The sequence below is a fragment of the Scyliorhinus torazame genome, chromosome 14, assembly GCF_047496885.1.
Source record: "Scyliorhinus torazame isolate Kashiwa2021f chromosome 14, sScyTor2.1, whole genome shotgun sequence".
Taxonomy (NCBI): Eukaryota; Metazoa; Chordata; class Chondrichthyes; order Carcharhiniformes; family Scyliorhinidae; genus Scyliorhinus; species Scyliorhinus torazame.
Window position 1 is genome coordinate 176,413,921 of NC_092720.1, and position 8,206 is coordinate 176,422,126.

General features: G+C 44.2%; 1 non-coding gene across 1 annotated transcript; it reads left to right on the top strand.

Annotated features, from left to right (window-relative positions):
- The first annotated feature begins 6,904 nt into the window (after positions 1 to 6,904).
- On the top strand, positions 6,905 to 6,978 carry trnan-auu (transfer RNA asparagine (anticodon AUU)). The gene has a single exon. It is a non-coding gene; the product is annotated as a tRNA-Asn (tRNA).
- Positions 6,979 to 8,206: the final 1,228 nt, after the last annotated feature.

An 8,206-nucleotide genomic window follows, 5' to 3' on the forward strand; every position in this document is an offset into this window, starting at 1 on the left:
TGTGGCCCCAACACTGAACCCTGTGGGACACAACTCGTCACCGGTTGCCATTCCGAAAAAGAACCTTTTATCCCAACTCTCTGCCTTCTGCCTGACAGCCAATCGTCAATCCATGTTAGTACCTTGCCTCGAACACCATGGGCCCTTATTTTACTCATCAGTCTCCCGTGAGGTACCTTATCAAAGGCCTTTTGGAAGTCAAGATAGATAACATCCATTGGCTCTCCTTGGTCTAACCTATTTGTTATCTTTTCAAAGAACTCTAACAGGTTTGTCAGGCACGGCCTCCCCTTACTAAATCCATGCTGATTTGTCCGAATCCGACCCTGCACTTCCAAGAATTTAGAAATCTCATCCTAATGTCCCCGGAGTAAAGAGTGTACACGCCACAAAAGTTGATCTGTTTTTCCCAAATGAACGGATGAGGAATTATGACTTATCGACAGTTACACATCTGCCTCGGCGGATACGCGTGGCGCTGTGATCGTCCCGTGTTTCGTACTCATGGTTGTGGCTGCAGCAAACTCGGTTCGAATCCCAGTCATGGCAGCAATAAGTTGATGGGGTTTTCTCAAAAGAACTAACGAAGAATTCTCTGAGGTAAGGACTCTTTAAAATGGGTTCACAGCTGAGTGCTTGTTTGATGCTCGAGAATTCAAACGGTTGTGAATACGAGAATGTCTTCAGCTCCCTGTTTTTTATTTTAACTATTATCATCAAGCATACTCCTCAGGTTCTTGTCTGTTTGGAAGTGAAAACAGTCTCTCTCAATTTGCTGCATCAGCTTCTTTGGTCATTCACCCAAAATTTTCAAGTGTCTCAACCAAATACCCACTGAACCTTCTGTATACCCGGAGAATAATCTTGGTCTCGATAGTCCCACCATATAAATTCATTTCCTGACATCTGGTCATGATGCAATGAGGAGGAGCGGACAGAATTTAGGGAAATAATGCCAGTTGGCAATGGAGAAAACGGAAACGAAGCGACACACGAACATCAAGCACCAGTTTTGTGAATGTTGGGAAACATTTCGAGAAACAGAATCTGGGGAGAACGAAGGGCGCTGCCCGACTGATCAGCGACAGTCAAGACACATTTCCTTTGATTAGAATGATTCGAGAAACTAACTGATATTTAGAAACTAAGAAAACAGTCCTTACTGCACATCAGAAAATACAGTTTAATTATAGTTTCATCGCGAGTATCGTGAAGCGCAAATTACAACAATGGCTCGAATGTAGAAGTCTGGAGGCGCGTTATTGACAGGGCTACGGATAATGGTGTAGTCTTTGTTCTGTTACACAGTCACCCTGGCTTGAAACACAGACTCAGTTTTCTCTCCGCAGATGCTGTCAGACCGGCTGAGATTGCCCAGCCTTTTGTGTTTTTGTTGCAGATTGGTGCAAGAGCAAGAATTTGCTGTTCCGATGTGGACAAGATGAGACTGTTTCCATCGGAATTTGATATGTTAATCCGAGCAAAAGCAGAGGTTGTCATCTCTGTGGCGCAATCGGTTAGCGCGTTCGGCTGTTAACTAAAAGGTTGGCAGTTTGATTCCACCCAGTGATGAAGTGTTTTCCCACCCCATGGATGAAGTGTTTATGAGACTTTGTCCCTCTGTGGGAAAGAATCACCCACCGTGGTGCTTTTTATATTTCATGCCACATTGATTTGATTTCTTTACTCCGGTTCCAATATTAAACACGCCGAATGGTATCATTTTGATTTTAAACAGCCAGTTCCCATCCAAAGAGTTCAGCAATATTACTTTGAACGACTAGGGAGAGATATTCACCCTAATTGCAACAGTGGAATGAAAATGGCCTCGATTCTTCTCTTTGGATCAATGAGGGTGAGGCTGCGACTGAGAGGCGCTCCAAAGTGCAATTGGTATGTGGGCGGAGAAGTTCAATCGTGGAAATAGAGAGAGAGTTTGTTTGCACTGACAATATTCAGGAATGAGAGGAAAGGGATACAGTGTGAAATGGTTTCGAAAAATCAGCAGGAGTCGAAATGACGAAGTTCCTCCGTACAATACCCCTAATCCGGCACGGAGATCATGACCAATCCAGCGAAACTGCTAATCAATGGACAATCTGGCACACGTTGCCGTGGCCAATCCACCCGAACCTTCATATCTTTGGACTGTGGGAGCGACGTCGACCAGGCGGAGAAAACCGATGCAGGCACCGGGAGAACGTCCAAATACCATATGTTTGGGATGAATATCGAAATTGTTGTGTATTATAGATTATAGCGATTGCATTGTTATTTTTATGAGCCTGGTTTAAAGTGTATATATCCTTGTTGCAGGAACATCATTATGGAACCAAGGTTAAGGCATCCAAACTGTGTATCTACTAAAGTTGTAATTAGAGAGTCATGAACTGTTGGCCATGATGCATGCCACACCGTTGATAATCAAGTACATCGACAGTTACAGGTGAGCCTTTGCCGGAACGTGTGGTGCCGTGATCGTGTATTGGTTAGTAGTCTGCGTTGTGGCCGAACCAATTTCGGTTCGAATCCGAGTCACGGCAGCGATAAGTTGATATATTTTTCCCAAATGAACGGATGAGGAATTCTCTGTATGAAGGACTCGTTAAAACGGGTTCACAGCAGAGTGCATGCTTCTGCTCCTGCTTGATGCTCCAGAATTCAAACGGTTGTGAATACGAGAATCTCCTCAGCTCCCGGTTTTTTATTTTAACTATTATCATCAAGCAGGAAGTCTCTCTCAATTTGCTGCATCGCTTTCTTTGGCCATTCACGCAAAATGTTCAAGTGTCTTAACAAAATACCCACTGCACCTTCTGTATACGCGGAGAATAATCTTGGTCTCGATAGTCCATCCATATAAATGAATTTCCTGACATCTGGTCATGATGCAATGAGGAGGAGTGGGCAGAATTTTGGGAAATAATGACAGTTCGTAATGGGGAAAACGGAAACGAAGTGGTACACGAACATCAAGGAACCGTTTTGTGAATGTTGGGAAACACTTTGAGAAACAGATTCCGTAGCGCTGCACGACAGATCAGCGAAAGTCAAGACACATTTTCTTTCATTAGAATGTTTCGAGAAATTAACTGATATTTAGAAACTAAGAACGCTGTCCTTACTGCACATCAGAAAATACAGTTTAATTATAGTTTTATTGCGAATATCGGGAAACGGAAAATACAACAATGGCTCGAATGTAAAAAGGCTGGAGGCGCGTTATTGACAGGGCTCCGGATAATGGGGTACTCTTCGTTCTGTGACACAGTCAACTTGGCTTCAAAAACAGACTCCGTTCTCTCTCCACAGATGCTGTCAGACCTGGTGAGATTGCTCAGCCTTTTGTGCTTTTGTTCCAGTTTGGTGCATCAGCAAGTATTTACTGTTACGAAGTGGACAAGGGGAGACTGTTTCCATCATAATTTGGGTTCTTTATTCGAGCCAAAGCAGCATTTGTCGTCTCTGTGGCGCAATCGGTTAGCGCGTTCGGCAGTTAACCAAAAGTTTGGTGGTTCGATTTCACCCAGAAACGAAGTGTTATCCCACCCCCGGATGAATTGTATTTTGGACTTTGTCCCTTTGTGGGATCGAATCACCCACTTGGTGCTTTTTATATTTCATGCCACACTGATTTGATTTCCTTCCTCCGGTTCCAATATTAAACACGCCAAATGCTGTCATTATGATTTTAAACAATCAGTTCACATCCAAAGAATTAATCAATATTAATTTGACCTACCGAAGAGAGACATTCACCCCAATAGCAACAGTGGGACGAAAGGCCCGAGATTTTTCTCTTTGGATCAAGAGGGTGAGACGGCGAATGGGAGACGCTTCAAAGTGCAACAGGTATGCGGGCGGAGAAGTTCAATCGTGGAAATAGAGAGAGTTTGTTTGCACTGACAATATTCAAGAATGTGAGGAAAGGGATACAGGACGAAATGTTTTTTTTTTTAATTAGCAGGGGTCGACGTGACCAAGCTCCACCGTAGAATACCCGTAATCCAGCACGTTGATCATTGCCAATCCAGCGAAACTGCTAATCTATGTACAATCTGGCACACTTTAGCATGGCCAATCCACCGAACCTTCACATCTTTGTACTGTGGGAGGGTCTTCGAGCAGGCGGAGAAAACCGATGCAGACACCATGAGAACGTCCAAATGCCATATGTTTGGGACGAATATTGAAATTATTATGTATTATATATTACAGCGGTAGCATTGTTATTTTTATGAGCCTGGGTTAAAGTGCATATATCCTTGTTAAAGGAAAATTATTATGGAACCAAGGTTAAGGCATCAAAACTGTGTATCTACGAAAGTTGTAATTCGAGAGTCATAAAGTATGGGCCATGATAGGTTCCAAACAATTATGACTAAGTGCATCAACAGTTGTAGCTTGCCTCGGCGGTAACGTGTGGCGCCATGATCGTATAGTGGTTAGTACTCTGCCCTCGGTTCGAATCCAAGTCACGGCAATGGTCAGTTGACGTGTTTTTCCTAAATGAACAGATGAGGAATTCTCTGTGCGAAGCACTCTTTAAAACGGGTTCACAGCTGAATGCATGCTTCTGCTACAGTTTGATGTCCCGGAGGACTGGAGAATAGCCAATGTTGTTCCTCTGTTTAAGAAGGGTAGCAAGGATAATCCCGGGAACTACAGGCCGGTGAGCCTTACTTCAGTGTTAGGGAAATTACTGGAGAGAATTCTTCGAGACAGGATCTACTCCCATTTGGAAGCAAATGGATGTATTAGTGAGAGGCAGCACGGTTTTGTGAAGGGGAGACAACTTAGTGTCTCACTAACTTGATAGAGTTTTTCGAGGAGGTCACTAAGATGATTGGTACAGGTAGGGCAGTAGATGTTGTCTATATGGACTTCAGTAAGGCCTTTGACAAGGTACCTCATGGTAGACTAGTACAAAAGGTGAAGTCACACGGGATCAGGGGTGAGCTGGCAAGGTGGATACAGAACTGGCGAGGCCATAGAAGGCAGAGAGTAGCAATGGAGGGATGCTTTTCTAAGTGGAGGGCTGTGACCAGTGGTGTTCCACAGGGATCAGTGCTGGGACCTTTGCTGTTTGTAGTATATATAAATGATTTGGAGGAAAATGTAACTGGCCTGATTAGTAAGTTTGCAGACGACACAAAGGTTGGTGGAATTGCGAATAGCGATAAGGACTGTCGGAGGATACAGCAGGATTTAGATTGTCTGGAGACTTGGGCGGAGAGATGGCAGATGGAGTTTAATCCGGACAAATGTGAGGTAATGCATTTTGGAAGGTCTAATGCAGGTAGGGAATATACAGTGAATGGTAGAACCCTCAAGAGTATTGAAAGTCAAAGAGATCTAGGAGTACAGGTCGACAGGTCATTGAAAGGGGCAACACAGGTGGAGAAGGTAGTCAAGAAGGCATACGGCATGCTTGCCTTCATTGGCCGGGGCATTGAGTATAAGAATTGGCAAGTCATGTTGCAGCTGTATAGAACCTTAGTTAGGCCACACTTGGAGTATAGTGTTCAATTCTGGTCGCCTCACTACCAGAAGGATGTGGAGGCTTTAGAGAGGGTGCAGAAGAGATTTACCAAAATGTTGCCTGGTATGGAGGGCATTAGCTATGAGGAGCGATTGAATAAACTCGATTTGTTCTCACTGGAACGAAGGAGGTTGAGGGGAGACCTGATAGAGGTATACAAAATTATGAGGGGCATAGACAGAGTGGATAGTCAGAGCCTTTTCCCCAGGGTAGAGGGGTCAATTACTCGGGGACATAGGTTTAAGGTGAGAGGGGCAAGGTTTAGAGTAGATGGACGAGACAAGCTTTTTACGCAGAGGGTAGTGGGTGCCTGGAACCCGCTACCGGAGGAGGTAGTGAATTCACGGACGATAGGGACATTTAAGGGGCATCTTGACAAATATATGAATAGGATGGGAATAGAAGGATACGGACCCAGGAAGTGTAGAAGATTGTAGTTTAGTCGGGCAGCATGGTCGGCACGGGCTTGGAGTGCCGAAGGGCCTGTTCCTGTGCTGTACATTTCTTTGTTCTTTGTTCTTTTGTAAAAACGGTTGTTAATGCGAGAATCTCTTCAGCTCCCGGTTTTTTATTTTAACTATTATCATCAAGCATACTCCTCAGGCTCTGGTCTGTTTGGAAGTGAAAACAGTCTCTCTTAATTTGCTGCATCTTCCTTTGCCATTAACCCAAAATGTACAAGTGTCTCAACCAAATACCCACTTAACCTTCTGTATACGCGGAGAATAATCTTGGTCTCGATCGTCCATCCATATAAATGAATTTCCTGACATCTGGTCATGATCCAATGAGGATGAGTGAGCCAATTTTCTGGAAAGAGAGCCAGTTGGCAATGGAGAAAACGGAAACGAAGCGACACACGAACATCAAGCACCAGTTTTGTGAATGTTGGGAAACACTTCGAGAAACAGAATCCGGGGAGAACGAAGGGCGCTGCCCGACTGATCAGCGACAGTCAAGACACATTTCCTTTGATTAGAATGGTTCGAGAAATTAACTGATATTTAGAAACTAAGAAAACAGTCCTTACTGCACATCAGAAAATACAGTTTAATTCTAGTTTCATTGCGAATATCGGGAAGCGCAAAATACAACAATGGATCGAATGTAAAAAGGCCGGAGGCGCGTTATTGACAGGGCTACGGATAATGGTGTACTCTTCGTTCTGTTACACAGTCACCCTGGCTTGAAACACAGACTCCGTTCTCTCTCCACAGATGCTGTCAGACCTGCTGAGATTGCCCAGCCGTTTGTGTTTTTGTTCCAGATTGGTGCATCAGCAGTTGCTGTTGCGATATGGACAAGGTGAGATGGTTTCCATCGTAATTTGGCTTGCTTATTCGAGCAAAAGCAGCATTTGTTGTTTGTGTGGCGCAATCGGATAGCGCGTTCGGTTATTAACCGAAGGGTTGGTGGTTCGATCCCACCCGGAGATGACGTGTTATCCCACCCCCGTGTGAAGTGTTTTTTATACTTTGTCCCTCTGTTGGATCGAATCACCCACTTTGGTGTTTTTTATATTTCATGCCACATTGATTTGATTCCTTTTCTCCGGTTCCAATATTAAACACACCAAATGCTGTCATTCTGGTTTTGAACAGTCAGTTCACATCCAAAGAATTAATCAACGTTAATTTGACCTACCAAAGAGAGACATTCACCCCAATAGCAATAGTGGGACGAAAGGGGACTAGATTTTTCTCTTTGGATCAAAGTGGGTGAGACGTCGAATGAAAGGCGCTCTAAAGTGCAACTGGTATGGCGGCGGTGAATTCAATCGTGGAAATAGAGAGATTTTGTTTGCACTGACAATATTCTGGAATGAGAGGAAAGGGATACAGGGTGAAATGGATTCCAAAAAATCAGCAAGGGATGACGTGACCAAGTCCCTCCATGGAATACCCTGAACGCGGCATGTTGATCATGGCCAATCCAGCGAAACTGCTAATCTGGCTTGAAACACAGACCCCGTTCTCTCTCCACAGAAGCGTTGCGCAGGTCAAAGAGACACAGCCTGAGTGAGTAAGACACATCCAGCGAGGGAATTGGAAACTTGGTAATTTGGGGCAGTGAGGTAACCAGGAATGGGAGGGAACCAGAGAGCAGATGAGACCCTCAGAAGGTAAGAAAGTGAGTACATCAGAGAAAAGCTGTGACCTGAGTGGCTGGTTGGGAATCTTCAGAAATTTAAAAAATTAAGCATTGGGAAACTAATTAAACATGTAAATTACTTAATTATAATTTAGAGGGGTATCTAAGCCAGAGATCGGAGAGTACTGTATTAAGCCTTCACATTTATAGTATAAATCTACTGCTAGGAAACAGGTAGTGAACAGTAACTTTTTTTTCTTCAAATTTTAACATTTAACTTTAATTTACGAATTAATTGACGCAATGTCAGTTAGAGGGGTGCAGTGCTCTGACTGTGAGATGTGGCAGGCCCGGGAGGCTTCCAGAGTCCCGGATGGCTTCATCTGCAGAAACTGCACCTAACTGGAGCTCCTTACAGACCGCATGGTTCGGTTGGAGCATCAATTGGATGCACTTAGGAGCATGCAGGTGGCGGAAAGCGTCACAGATAGCAGGTATATAAATGTGGTCACACCCAAGGTGCAGGCAGAGAAATGGGTGACCACCAGAAAGGGCAGGCAGTGAGTGCAGGAA